A 15062-nucleotide genomic window follows, 5' to 3' on the forward strand; every position below is an offset into this window, starting at 1 on the left:
CCTGTGTATGCAGTAGACCCAAAATGTGGATAATCATGTCTACCTCCACCGTTTGCAGCAGAAGGACTCCAATTTTGCTAAAACTGTTTCCAATAGGAATGCATCAGACCTTGTTTACTTCTCCTAGACATGTAATGAAAGGAGACGGCAAAAGGCCAGAGAAAATTACAGCTTTGCTTCTCAGTATTCTCCTTTGCCTTTTACAACTTTAATACTGAAAAAGTAGTGTTTCTTGGGTGCAAATGTTCTCCTTGTTCTATCCATTGGAGGTAACACAAGTTCCTCAATGGCAACCTTTAAACTCCTGGAAAATTATGTTATATGCACAATTCATGCATTTGCAGGATCATGGATCTTTAATTTAGATGTGTTTGGAGAACAAGAACTGACTGCTTAGAAATGTCACCTAGTACTTTGCTTTCTCTAGTGGCCCTGTAGACCATAGCAAAGCTTTGAGTTGGTGGTGTTGATGGTCCTATCTGTATACATGTAATGGATGTCAGTGTCAGAAGAAATGATCCCTCATTTGCTCTTGGGAAGTATCTCACCTCAATTAGTGTTTTCCACAACACTGGATGTTTATTCATATTTGTTCTAAGTATGTCAGGCCCTTTATGTTGATGAGACCAACGGTCTGATTGAAAGGGCCTTATCTACAGCCTGTCCTTTCTCAACTCTCCATGTTACCATTTTCAGAATGTGAATGTGCCATGAGAGGGAGAAAGTGAAGAGTGACTTCACTTGCATGTGGCCCTAGCTTGACTGTTCCCTTTGCACAAGCATCCTTCATGTCCTCAGTCAGGCTCCCTATGTTGTACATGGTGCAGAAGTCCCAGAGTCACATAGGGAGCCACAGTCTCAGCATTTCTCCATCTCAGCAGGCCTCACAGGAAGGTCTGGATTGCTGCAGGATGGACACCAGCCACTTAGGGATGCATCTCTGGAACCGCTGCTGTCTAAAAACAGAAGCCATCATTCCCATCCACAAGGAGAGGAGCCATCCCCAGACTCCAGGCCTCGCCATGGCGACGCCACATCTCCCTTGGAGCTCCCAAGGACGTCTCCAGGCACAAGACCAGAGCTTGCTGGCCTGGGATTGCTCTGTCTGCCTCTGCTCGCACAGCGCCTCAAGCACGGCAGCGCTCATCATCAGCTGGATTTAACCAGAAGCTGCCAGTTGCTGCCAGCATGAAAACAAGCAGAGGCTCCCAAAGCCACAGCCACACTGCAGCAAAACCTAAGTCTACCTACAGGTACTGAATTAAGTCATATAAAACACACGCAGCAACAACAAATGGGATAGGAAGACAACCAAGCAGATACAAGCATTATAACCTGTTGAATGCTGCCAGGTACAAGACTTTGGCAGCGGCCATTGTTGGCTGCAGAGTACATTGTTGGGTTTGTTCAATTTTGTTTGGTTTCTGTTTTGAAGAGATCCCTTGCAGACACAGCAGCTCCTCAGTGCACGGCTTTTCTTTTTGTTACGTGGTGTTCCCGAACAATGAGGCCCCGCGAGCTACAGCTCTGCAAATAATAAATAGCTTTAATTAAAAAAAGATTGTGTTTTTAGTTATTTATTTATATCTTTAAAACCAAATTGCCACTCCCAGGATATTCATTCAGCGCTGCAGACATATTAGAAGCCATGAGAAAATGAAGAAAATGTTAAGTAGCTGAGGAGGGGATTTAGATGGGGGGAAAATTGAAAGAAGTAACTGATTTGCATACAGCTTAACTAGGCAAAGGCTGAGGGGACATATGTTAACTGGCTGTAAGCATCTGTTAGAAATAAACAGGCAGCAGAGAAAAAACAAGTTAGGATAGTAAAAGAGCAGTAATTATAAATAATGATAACTCTGAGAAAGGCAAAACTTAGACTAAACATCAAATATTTTTTTACCTGTGTCCTAGGCAGTAGAACATTCCAACAGACCTGAACAGAAATACCTTTGCATAGTAAAAGCCATTTTATCCTCCTGGTTTTAAGTCAGTCTGTATAGGAAACACAATCTTGCATTGCTAATCTCAGAAACTATCAATTCACATCTATAAGCATTATCTTCCAGATAAGGGACAGCAATTGCAGGAAATGTCATTCACTTTAGAATTCATTTCTAAAATTATCATTGCATAAGGTAAGAACTAAAGCAAACAAGTAGAAAAAGAAGGGGCCTGTCATCAAAATAGCAATGCAGCAGTCATTCTGTACTGTCCTCTTTATTAGGACAGTGTCTTTTAGTTTTGGAGCAAAAGAAACAGTACAGAATAGTGTACTCCAAATCCCAGGATATTTTAGAAACAGCATTGACCTATCTGAAAATTTTCCAATTTTCAGTACTTTTCAGCTGGTATCTCTTCTGCAATTGGTTAAGTGAAAACCAGGTGTATATTCTCTAGGGTCATCTCAATGGATGTATATTCAAGAATGACAATTTCTGGGTTGTGCTCAAACATTCCTCTGGATCCATGTCATCTTGGCAAACAGCTATAGATGCATATTCTGACCTGTATCTCTTCATCTGCTCTGTATTTTGCTCGGTTCCGTAACCACAGCCAGTATTTGGATTTCATCACGCAGAGGTGCCAAGTCTCTGCAGAATTAAAGAGGAAAAGTGTGACTCATCTTGAAGAAGTCCAGATGCAGTGTTCCCATTACCTGTTACAATGAACACATTACCATTTCAAAACAGCCCTAATTTTCAAGAGTTGCACTGAGAACTTCATTGCCTTTCATTATTATTTGGAAGAATTGCTCCCCGAAAGGTCTTTTCTCCTCTGGTGAATGCACAGGGAACCTTCAGCAACTTTCAGACTCATCCTACTCTATAGCCACCATATAAGTTTACTCTTCAAGAAGCCCAGTCCCAACAGGACGCTTCATAACTTTGCCAAGATTAACTAAAATGCGCAAAATTGAACACAATCACTAAGAATCAAAGCAGTTCTAGAGCATGCCACTCAGCCCCCACGGCACACAGAGAGACAGAAAAGTGAAGCAACCTTTTCTCCATACAGCTTTATGTACAGCTTACATTTAGGCCAAGAAATGGAACTGACTGTTCGAGCTGACTACTGAAGCAATCTATATGCATTTGTCTGCACAAAAATCTTTCCTTTTTCTTCTGCACCAGCACAGAGGCTTCCTATACTTCCTCTATTGCTCTTTTTTGCATGATTTACTGATGACTGCACTTGGGAAGATTTAAGCAATCCCTTCTGCACCTTCTGTAAACTTACATTTTCCCTTGTCTTTGGCTTGAAAATATAAAATATAGGATACCATCCTTCAGTAGTCACAGACAAAACCTTCTGTTCTCCAAACACAGCAGTTAAAGACACTACACATTTAAGAACTGCTTAAGAACTGGTTCATACTTAACTTCCTTCAAAATAAACACCCAAAAGGACAAAAAGAAATATGACTATACAAAGTTATATACACACATTTGATACATGCCCTAATGACCCAAAAAATTGACTTTAGTGGCTTACGGAAAAAAAGCTGAACATGAAAGGGTATAAACTCTTTAATCTATAGAAAAAGGGAAAAAAAAGAAAAAGAAATTGGCAAGACATATTTATGGAGATACGAGCAGATCTATTTCTCAAACAGAAATCATAGAGCAAGGTACATGAGCTGGTAAGCTTTAAATATTATTTTGCCTGAAATACTGTTTCTTTTCCTACTATTACATATTTTCAATAAAGCAAATACATCAATTTTCTACAAGTTTGTGGGTATGCTTGAAAGTAACCTCATATGGCACAAAGCAAATCTCCACTTTCTTTATATATTCACGTTTAACCACTGCTGAGTGCAGGGCCACTAGTTTATCCCTAGGCTAAGGTCACAGAAATACTGCAGCTCACATCAAAGCTGACCAGAAGGCTGAGAGAACCAATGCAATGACCTTATGTAAGAAAGGGTCTGAGTTCAACAAGCTTCATCATGATGCTTATGAGCCAGCCTATCTGAGCTGTGATTACAGAGTCCTGCCTCTGTTATTCACCACAGTGGAACAAAAGAAAAATTAGAAAACATCTCCATATATGATGTCTACTACCAAGAAAAGACAGCAGAACTGAAGTTGGGTTTATAGCCCTGTATTTTCTCAAAGAGACATTGAAAGTTTTCTAAGTGTAAACCACATGTATCATCTGTAGAAAAAGTTTGTTCAGAGAGTGAATAAAAACATCTTATTTTGTGGCTATTTATGATGTGCAACTATAATCACAGAATCATAGAATCGGTATAGTTGGAAACATCACTAAGACTATCTAGTCCAACCATCAACCCATCACACCATGCCCACTAACCATGTCCCTCAGTGCGATATCCACACGGTTCTTGAACACCTCCAGGTGTTCCATCACTTCCCTAGGCAGCCTGTGCCACTCTTTCTGGGGACAAATTTTCCTTAATATCCAACCTGAACTTCCTCTGATGCAGCTAAAGGGCATTCCCTCTCATCTTATTGCTGTTGCCTGGGAAAACAAGCCTACTCTCACATCACTACAATCTCCTTTCAGGAAGCATGGAAGAATCTGTTGCTTGCTCTGCCAGTTTCGTTTTGGGGGCTGAAAGAAAGATGCTGGATAATGTCAGAGAGGGATGTTAGCTCCTCACTACTCAATTCAATGTACTTAGATTAGCAGCAGTAGTTGGAGCAGGAGAGCTGGTAGGAGAACACAGAAAGCAAGAACTGCCAGGTGAAACCCTGCTGCTGGTGACCAAAAATTGTTTCCTTGTAAAGGCTATCCCCAGAGAGGAATTAGGACAGAAAAATGTGCTGTAGGACAAAAAGGGGCTTTTGTTCTCCTGAAAACTCTGGTATGTTCTGTTTTAGGAATTTCAAGTCTACCACAGCAATATTTCAGCATTTCATCCACTCTGATTGGAAGAGAGGCAACAAAGAGAGAAGACAACAGTGCAGGAGCACACTCAAATGAAATGTAACTTTAAAAGACAGTAATGAAGCAACATTTTGGAATGAGTTTGGAATTAATTATAATCATAAGAATGCATTTATGTAAAAATTAATGTCTCAGGATGTTCCTAAATAAAAGTTAAAGCAACCATCCATGTACTACCAATATGCAGTATTGGTGGTACTGTTTAATATGAGGACTCAATTACCCTATATTAATAAACTCACATTCACTTTTCTAAAACACATTTTCCAACTGTTATTTACTCAAAAAAAAAAAAAAAATCATAACAGATAATTTATTTCAAATCTAAAAGTAAACAGAAACCTCAACAGCAAGCTGTACATCCATGGCAAAATTAGCCACTGTGAAGTTACAGTCCTTGATCTCTGTCAGACTAACAAACACCCATAGTACCATCTTCATGCTCTAGAAGAAGGATGTCAAATTCCAAAGGGAAAAGATGGAAATAACCTGTGAGCAAGCCAGTAAACCCACGCCCCACCTCCTCAGGCATATGAAGACAGCCATGTCGTCATATGAAGTACAGGATTACAGCATTTGTTCAGGCTGTAAACTCAAGCCCTCAGAAGCAAGGACACGGTACAATGAAGGCTGCAGGGCTCGCAGGCCAGAAGGGACTTATGCTGGATGTTGGTCCAGATACATGTCCTCCTTGTTGGACTAGACCATACTTGCATAGACAGGGAAGATATACTCAAGGAGTCTGAGACAGCAAAGAAGACAACAAGTGAGTCATCTCTGGAGACGTGAATTTTGCCACTGCATCCACCCTAGTTTCCTCATGAATCCCAGGCAAGCTATTACATACAGCAAAATTTGAAAATCCCAATTTCAAGGGCCCCTAAGTATTTGCAGACGCTGACTTATGCTCTCTGATACCATGAGCCACTAGACACTCCATCCAGCCAGGTGTTTTGGAAAATCCAAACAGACATATAAGTAAATCTGAAAATTGTCCCTGCACGGGCATCAAATTGTTTATGTATTAATAATAAACATCTCATTAAGACAAACAGCTCATTAAGAAAAACAAGTTTTATCTGCTCTCATTCAGGGACTAAAACAATAATAAAATAAATGAAGGGGTAATTTAGGTGCAAAAAGTATTTTACAAAGATTTTGTTATGCAGTCAGGATATTGAAGATCATTTTACTGAAAAAATAAAGTGCCCCTTAAGCACTCTCTGTGAATTTTCAGTCAAGCATCCATTTCCATCCAAATCCAATCAACTGGAATGCAGTTCTCTTTACAGAGAGAAGCAGAAAAAAAAAATGCAAAGCAATCATAAGTAATGCTTAAATCTATTATATAGACCTAGATTTCTTGTTCAGGACAGATTTTACTGAAAAAGAACTACTCTGGGACATTCTAGCAATTAAACCATCAAGTACCACAGGCAAAACAAGGCCAAATAAAAGATACCTAAGAAACTGAAATAATGTCATTCCCTAACTTTTGAAACATTTTGTAACCCCATTAGCATTCCTATGTGATTACAGAAAAAGTAAAAAAGTAAATATTATCTGTAGAAACATTTCTACACTAATGTATTTCCAGAAATACTGACAGGATGAATCTGGATTACTTTAATTTGAACATCCCCCAAACATTATAAACCTAAACCTTCCTAATGTAATCATAACTATCCATGATTGCAAAAAAATCTTCATATTGATAAAATGAGGTCACAAAAGATGTATTTTTTTCCGTTTAGACAAGGAGATAATGGGCATGGTGGTGACGGGTTGATGGTTGAACTAGATGGTCTTACTGGTCCAACCTTAATGATTCTGTGAGTCTACAATTCTGTCCGGATAGCATCTGACACACTAGAGAGTAAATAGTTATGACCTGGAGATTAGGAGTAAGAGCATCTTCGAAACAGAAGATGTTGTGTTTTCTCCACTTGGCACTTACAAGAAGCTGAGAGCATCAACAATTACTTGACTATAATGTCTTACGTTCTGAGCCAAATCCCCTTGGTAGCCATTCTACTATCCTCAGTGCTCTTTGAAGTAGTCCCTAAATAAACAACTGACGAACTAAAGTCAAATACTTTAACGTAACCTTTTTTTCTGTACTTCTCTAAAAACACAAATGGTCACCAGTACTAATAGATGATTCAGCCAGAAGTCCAGCAGCTTTGCTCTGGAAACTTATCAGTCCTGTTTTTTCAGCTACAAAATGAACTGGTCCCAGGATTGATGCTTGCTGGAGGCATTCTGCTCTTGGCTCCACAGACACGTGCTCACCACCTCTCATTTCTGTGGCTGACGTCCAATTCACTAGAGACCTCCAATTGGAGATCTTTTAAACAAGAATGTCCTTTCAGCAGCCTGTACTCGAAAGCACAATTAAATAGGAATCTACTGAAGTGATATTTTTACATAGATCTGATTTTACTTCATCAAACTTCTAATCTATAAGCGTGAATGAACGGACAACGTAGTCTCTCCTCCTGTGTAACATAAATTTGAGCTGACAGTCCATCACAGAAGATTTCTTGTCATTGTAGCATTTCTTGTTACTATGTAAAGAAGACAGGATTGCTAATGAAAACTACTTTTTTGTGCCATTTTCAATTATAAGAAGATTTGTGAGGGGTTTTGGAGATGTTGTGCTGATTCCTCGCCTCCCTACTACCTCCCCTTTCGTCCTTTTACTTTGTCTTTCATCTCCTTTCTGATGGCCCACATCCCATCATGCCACACTGCACTGGTTAAATAAACCCCTAAATCTAGCTTTTGTGTATCACTAATCCTTTTATTTCCTAAATCTTATTTAATCCGAAGGGCTTCCCTTTCATCTCTTTAACTATCAGTTGGGTCACTACTGTTTCCTATCAACAGCTCCTGCAAATCCTGTATGGAGTTAAAAAGCTTTCAAGTGTTTCTATGATTCTCATTAGATTCTGCTCTCCCCAACACCTGCTAAGTACTGTATTGCTGCTGTTCATGCCCTCCTGCTCTCCCCTTCCCTGAGCCACCTCTCTCTCCACACTGGCAATAATCATGTTAGAAAGGGTTTCTCATTTATTTCTGAAAACCTCCCCTCCCCAGTTCCGGCTCAGACATTACCAAGGCTTGGTTACATGGGCGTTGTTTTAAATATGCTCCAAGATAAAAGAAAGTTCTTAAGCAGAGTGGGTAGGGAGAAGGGGGTCACAAGAGAACCTTTCCACAGGGTCACAGAAGACCAAACCAAAAAATAAAATAATTTTAAAAAATCAAGCCAGAGATACCTTCTCCCCATCCATTACGGGAGAAAGGGAAATGGGGGCACTTTGTCTCTGCCACTTCTTCACAGTTACCTCCTCCTTATTCTCCAGCATTTGCCACCATCAGATTTTTAATCAAGGTTGTGCTAATATTTAAAAACTGCCCAAAAAATAATAACACGTCATGTAATCAAATCTCTGTTTAGACAATTGCAGCTTCTGCAGCAGTCTCAGTTCAAGAAAACATACAGGCACAACAGCACCTAGGCATATTCCAAAAACACTGGCAAGTGGGGGAGAAATATAAAAGGAAATCTCCCCACATCCTCATTTTTTCATCTGGCTTCACTTTAGATTCTTTCATATCCTGAGATCATCCTTCTCTGGGAATTACATGACTTGCCCTCAACCAGAGTAGTTCACAAATAGTAAATGTGTTTCATAACAGAATGCTAGAAGGGAAGGAAAACAATCACAACTGGGTCTTGAATTTTTTTTTCACTTTGGATGAAAAAAAAATCTAAGATTTTTTCCAGATATTTATTTTTCCAATTTATGAGGAAAAATACTCCATGTTTTACAATATCTCCACCTCCAGGTCATCAATGTGATATGAGGATAAATCCCAGGCAGGTAAGCAGGTCACACAAATATCTTATCTGGAACACCTCCAGCCCAAATTAAGAGGAATGGGAAAGCTTGCGAACACATATTAAAAAAAAAAAAAAAAAAAGGAACTAAGCAAAATGGGAATTTATACTTGTGATGTGACTCTTTTGCCACTCCTTTGTCTATGCTGAGTTCTCCTGATAGAATCATAGAATCACAGAATGTTTTATATTGGAAGGGACCTCAAAGCCCACCCAGTCCCACCCCGCTCCACGGGCAGGGCTGCTCCCCAAAAGCTCAGCTGCCCAGGGCCCCATCCAACCTGGCCTTGAGTGCCTGCAGGGATGGGACAACGCAGCTTCTCTGGGCAGCTGTGACAGCACCTCACCATCCTCTGACTAAATATTTTCTCCCTAACATCTAACCTAAATTTCTCTCTTTTAGTGTAAAGCCATTCCCCTTTGTCCTATCACTATTAGATCATGTAAAATGGGAACAACAGATTTGCCATCACACATCACAGGTCCAGGACAAGCATGCAGCCCATGCGTGGTTGTGACAAGGACCTGACATTTCAACCATTTGCCTGCTGCACTCTCATACCTCAGGCATGCTGAAATGGGGCCAACATTATTTTTTGTTTAGCATGATCTGAGAAAGCACCTGTAATTTCAGATTCCCCTCAGAAGTCAATGACTTGGATGCCTTGTATGCAAATCAAATATTTATGTATATTTGATATGTATAGCCATATTTCCAACCCCCCAGCACGATGCCTTCCCTCTGCCCAAAAGAGCAGTGGGGCAGCAGAGATGCCTAACAAGCGATGCAGGGAGCATCCAAACAGCAAAGTACGCATTCTGATCACTGTAAGCTGCTTGTGATAATGATGTTTAGGTAAGCCTACTGTCAGACTCACTTCATGTGCATTGTTGAAGATGAAATAAAGTTGAGTGTAAGAGTGACTGCAGATGATGAGATGCACAGCAGAAAGAGGAGTGTGGCTGTAAATACCATATGTACTAGTTACAGTGCAGACAAGTGTCTCCTTCAACGGGCTGAAGGGCTTTATATCGAGCCTTTCAAAAAACTGTCAGCAGTGTTTGTGAGTAACAGTTCAAAACACTCAGAGCTTATAGGCTGTGATATATACTGTGGCATTCTTTGCTAAATATAACTTCTACAAAAAATACTACTTTTACAAAAAATTGTATTGTAAATGCAAATCTTTCTGCAGATACTGAGATCATAATTACTATTGCTGCTGTTGCTTACTATTCCATCATCAAATTATATGTACAATTTGGCAAGGAAATGCTGAATAAGCCAATTAGCTTGTTGGAGTTAAAACAGAAGAAAGGATGGAAAAGTAAATTATATCACAGAAAGGACTCAAAAGTCAACCTTGCCATGGAGAAAATACAATACTTTCCACTGCTCACATTGCCAACCAAATATGTGTGTCCATCTTTCCATCCTTTGTGCTATGCTGGGTGCTGGGGACAACTGCATCTCTGGTGACGGGCTTCATCAAAGCAGCCTGACAAATAGTCGCGGGGTTTTCCTGGGAGCCCATGACCATTTCGCAGCTCCCTGCTACCAGGCTCAATTGCAGCACTGTCTGCTTTGATCAGGCCTCTCCCTGAAAGCATCTGGATGGAGCCTCAGACAAGAGACGCTTAGAAATGAGGTTGGCTGCTTGCCCTGCTGCAGCTGAAGAATTTGAGTGGGGTGGAGGGGAGGGATGGGAGAGAGGGAGTTATTTCCAGCACAGCCAAAGATGCAGCCAAAAGATATCCTGCATCTGAGGAAGCTTTATCAGTACACAGATCAACACATTTACTTAGAAAGGGAGGCACAGGGGGTGGGATAGACAGGATGGGTTTTGAAAAGTCTTAATCCATCCCCAAACTCTAATGCTCAAACCTAGCCAAACCTAGGCTTAATTTCTTTTCTTGTACTGTTCAATTCATGGACTCTGGGGTAACAGAGCGAAACCTAGATCAGATCCAATCTCTGCCAGGGATTTCATGCTGAGCAGCCATCCCCACAGACATAAGACACTCAGATGGCATGCACAGAGTGCCTCTGATTGTGCCTGACAGGTTTTTAAATCCATTTTTCACAGGTACAAATAGCTCAAGGTACAAAATAGTCATGAAAAGTATCACCAGCCATTGGGTATGCAGGGATGCAGCAGACCTCAAATTAATCAGGGATTTGCTATGGGAGGGATCAAGCACCACTGTACCTGAGAGGTGGAGGCAGGGTTCTGTGTTGCAGGGAGGTGTAATCCAAATGTTAGCATTCCCTGGGCTGTGGTGACTCGTCTCATCTTCGAGATAGCTCATGTGGAGAAGCAGAAGATACTCAGTTGCTCTCTCACCTATATAAAAAAGACAGAAAACTATGTATGGTTCTTTATCTTCTTGCAAATCATTTTGAAGAAGCCTTACAATCACTTGTTATGTGCTTGCTGAAACAAAGCATCCCTAACATTTAGGAGTGGCACGTCCACTTCTTTTAGCACAGATGGTGCAACAAGCTGCAGCACATTCAAAAACCTGGCCATTGCAGATACCAAATGTTCTTCTGAGTTCAGAGAAACATCTTCCGTACCAGCACACTGTCATCACACAGAGTTGTGGAAGCCATAAAAGTTAGCTTAATTAGTTAGAGCTCATCCCCTTTAACAGGTAACCTTTGTTTGCTGCTGAAGGCTGCAAAGATTTTGGGACCACAAGGTAGAAAAATGAAGATACTAGCTCTTAACAATTGCATCACTGCTGCAGGACAGTATCCAAAAATAAATTCCACATAAGTAGAATGAAAAATAAACCAAACCTTTGAGCTCTCCTGAGCCCAGGATTCTACGCATGTGGCCATCCTCACCCAAATGAGATCACACATGGAGTCTCCCAAGACTTCAGACATGCTCCATGTGCAGGAGATGCGATATGTGGAAAGCTGTACTTTCTGTGAGGAAAGGAGGACTCATCTCTCCATATACATAATATTTGCCTAGGGGCAATTAGGACTCTTGTACAGGACCCTCAGCTGTAGCTGATCCTTGTTCTTCAGCACATGCAGAAGTGAAGCAGCAGAGCCCTACCCATATTTCAGCCAGAGGCTGGAGCATCAGCACTCCAGGTGCTTTCTCCTCCCTGCACGTACTGTAGGTAGGAAAGTTGATCTTGGCAGAAATCCACTGGGCACCTCTGCCTGAAAAGGTCTTCACTGCAGAAGAGGTGAGAGAACTCTTGGGAGCTTTAAAGTCATTCAGTTTTCTGGTAAACAGCAAACTTCTGCAATACAAGACTTAGCAGCACCTCAGAGAGCTTAAAGCAACTCTGTTTCTAAATATTTGCTTCAACAAACTCAGTGAATTTACTACAGTATTTGCATCTATCGAGAAAGGGGTCAAAGTGATACAGATCCCTTCTGGCACAGTCCCACTCATCTGGCTGTGATTTTTGCCTGTGCCACTTCAGTCACTGGCAGCAATGGAAGAACTCCTGTCAGTGTATTTTATTTACACAGATGTCTTACATACTTCTGTCTGCACTGCGGGAGAGAGCACTGGGTTAAGCTCTGCAACTGCACACCAGCTACAACCAGTCTGTAGAGCAGAGAAACCCTACCTGTAAGAAGAAGCCCATTTTGCAAGACTTGCATTCAGTGTGTGGCATTTGGGGTCTGTTTAAGCTACCCAATCCTAGTTCTTAATTAAGCCTTGGTCTGAGGATCCCAGGCATCGCAAAAGTGAGAGAAAATCTGGTACTACTGCAGAAAAGAAACCATGAAATCAAGTGATTTTCAGGACAGCAAAATCTAGAAGACCTTGGATAGACCACAGAATCACAAAGGTTGGAAAAGACCACAAAGATCATTTAGTCCAACCACTGACCTGCCATCACCATGCCCACTGACCACGTCCCCCAGCGCAACATCCACACATTTCTTGCATGCTTCCAGGGACATTGACTCCACCACCTCCCTGGGCAGCCTGTGCCACTGCCTTACCACTATTCCTGAGAACAAATTTTCCCTAAAATCCAAGCTGAATCTCCCCAAAGTGCAAACTGAGGCCATATATTGCTATGTGTGTGTTCAGTAACAGAACAGTTGATGGGCATATTCTTCCATCCCTCCCCAAGGTTACAAGCACAGAATTCGTGTAAACGCTAGAAAAATCAAAAACTGAGTTGAATTCAAGGCTAGCAAACCAAGTCTATGTGGCTTTGTTTTAGCACAGAAAAGAAAGTATAGATGTGAGGCTTTTCAGAAAAGATTCTCCCACAAAGTTTATCACAACTTTTTTTCAGTTTTCAGTTGGAAAGTTTTGGCTACAAGAAGGACCTCTATCATACAATCTCAGCATTTTTTCATAGCAACATATGCAAATATTTCCCCCATCCGCATAAATTAGCAGCATGTATGTCCTATAAGAAGAGACTGTATTCGAGAGGAATGGCATTTTTTTTTTCCATTCATTATAATGTGGTGGAATATTTTCAAACTTCAAGAATAAGCCTGTTCTGGGCGGGCTCAAGCATTAGGCAAAGATTAAGATACATCCTTGCTACAGCTAAGCCTACTCTGGAGGAGTGGAGTCATCATCCCTGGAGGTTTTCAAGAAATAGTAGATGTGGCAATGGAGGATGTGTTTCAGTGGGTAAAACCACGGTTTTTGTGATTTGGATGGGCTGATGGTTAAACTAGATGATCTCGGAGATCTTTTCCAACTTTAATGATTCTTTGATCTGAGCTCTGTGCGATTTAGTGTCATAACCTACATACACACAATGGGATTCCTCTCTTCCAGCTGTGCCATTACACTGCCTCAGCACAATCCTTTACTGCCCTTCAGCTCATGGGGCTTTTTACACTGTTTTTGTGCCCACAGAGGGGCAGCTGCTGTTTGGAGAAGGTCACTAGCACATGTACAAGTGCTCACCTGCTACATTCACACGCATGTGTTAACCACCTCTACCTTTCCTCTGCTTTAGACACTGGAGATAGGATGCTTGATGCAGACTGAATCAATGTACCTTTCACATCAAATGAAACTTCATGCTTTTTACTACCATAGAAGGCCAAGGTAGTCAGATCCCAATCTGAAACACAGCAAAGCCAACAGCGAGCCATCCTCCTCTATGGGGCTTGGAGAAAGAACAAGACTTGGAAGCACACCACAAAGGTTATAAATCAGCTGGGAAAGATCCCAAACAGCCAGAAGAAATCCCTATGGTTGAAAAGGGTGCTTGCTCTGTCAGTTCCCACAGCAGCAATAGCATGGAGAGGAAATCTCATGCCATTCTGCTATTCATATGACCAAACCAAAATGTTGAATTTCATTTTATACATTGATAAGGCATACCAAAACATCAGCAAGTGATGTCATGCAAATATCCAAATAAACAGGCTAAGCCCACAGGTGTTCCTGATAAGATAAACAGTGCTCATCATCATGACCATATTCACTCTGGGGGCTTAGGGCAAAGGGAAAAGCAAGAATCAAAGAAAAATTGTGTCCTATGCTTTAAAATAATTTTATTTCTAATAATGTATCAGTTCTTTCAGAGAAATTTTATGCTTCTTATCAAATATCTTCTTGGTGAGCTTTTACAGTAGAGGTGGAAGGAGAGCTTTCCACTACTCTGTGCCAAGAAGTATCGGTGCTCAATGCCTCGGATAAGGAAAGTCATTCATAATTTCACAGCATCAGAAAGCTGCCGCTCACTGCTGATTATGGACTCTGGTCTGGCAGCCTGCAGGAGCTCAGAGTCCAGCTGAACATCAGTAGCCCCTGGTCCCCTCCCCAAAAATCTCTACAACCAGAAGAACAAGTTCTTCATCTTAAAGAGAAATATTTAGAGAAGCAGCAGGACCCAGAAGATAAAAGCTAGTCTGGCTAACAGGAGATCAGGGGTCCTACTCACAGATGCATTCCCAGTACCAGTGCAAAATAATTAGTTTTTCTGAGTAGTCACTCACACTGACAAGAACAAAGGCTAGCATAGAAAGTCAAAACTTCCTTGCTGAGCTTGAGTAACATAGATTTATAAATCTTATTTAATTTATGCATAGATACTGAAATTTTAAAAGCAGATAGAGAGTATTCCAAGGGGCTAAACTTCTCTGTTGAAGTTATTTTTGCTTTCTTTTTGCCTATCACAGACAATTATTTCATTGTCAGGAAATTGCAAAGAACAAAGCTTCCAGGAGTCAGCACATGAAGTTTTTCTAAGTTGATACAAAAGCATTCAGGCAGCAGTA

The 15062-nt window shown here is 41.0% G+C and overlaps 1 long non-coding RNA gene across 2 annotated transcripts in view; it reads right to left on the reverse strand.

Annotated features, from left to right (window-relative positions):
• Positions 1-1320: 1320 nt before the first annotated feature.
• The window catches only part of LOC128090906 (uncharacterized), a 36954-nt gene continuing 23212 nt past the window's right edge, over positions 1321-15062 (reverse strand). For both annotated transcript variants that reach the window (XR_008211141.1, XR_008211142.1), the window contains 3 exons: positions 11035-11169; positions 2509-2594; positions 1321-1527 (listed from right to left, as the gene is read on the reverse strand). This is a non-coding gene — a long non-coding RNA (uncharacterized LOC128090906). The remainder of the gene's footprint in view (positions 1528-2508; positions 2595-11034; positions 11170-15062) is intronic.

Source organism: Tympanuchus pallidicinctus, unplaced genomic scaffold (genome assembly GCF_026119805.1).
Source record: "Tympanuchus pallidicinctus isolate F22 unplaced genomic scaffold, pur_lepc_1.0 scaffold5, whole genome shotgun sequence".
NCBI lineage: Eukaryota > Metazoa > Chordata > Aves > Galliformes > Phasianidae > Tympanuchus > Tympanuchus pallidicinctus.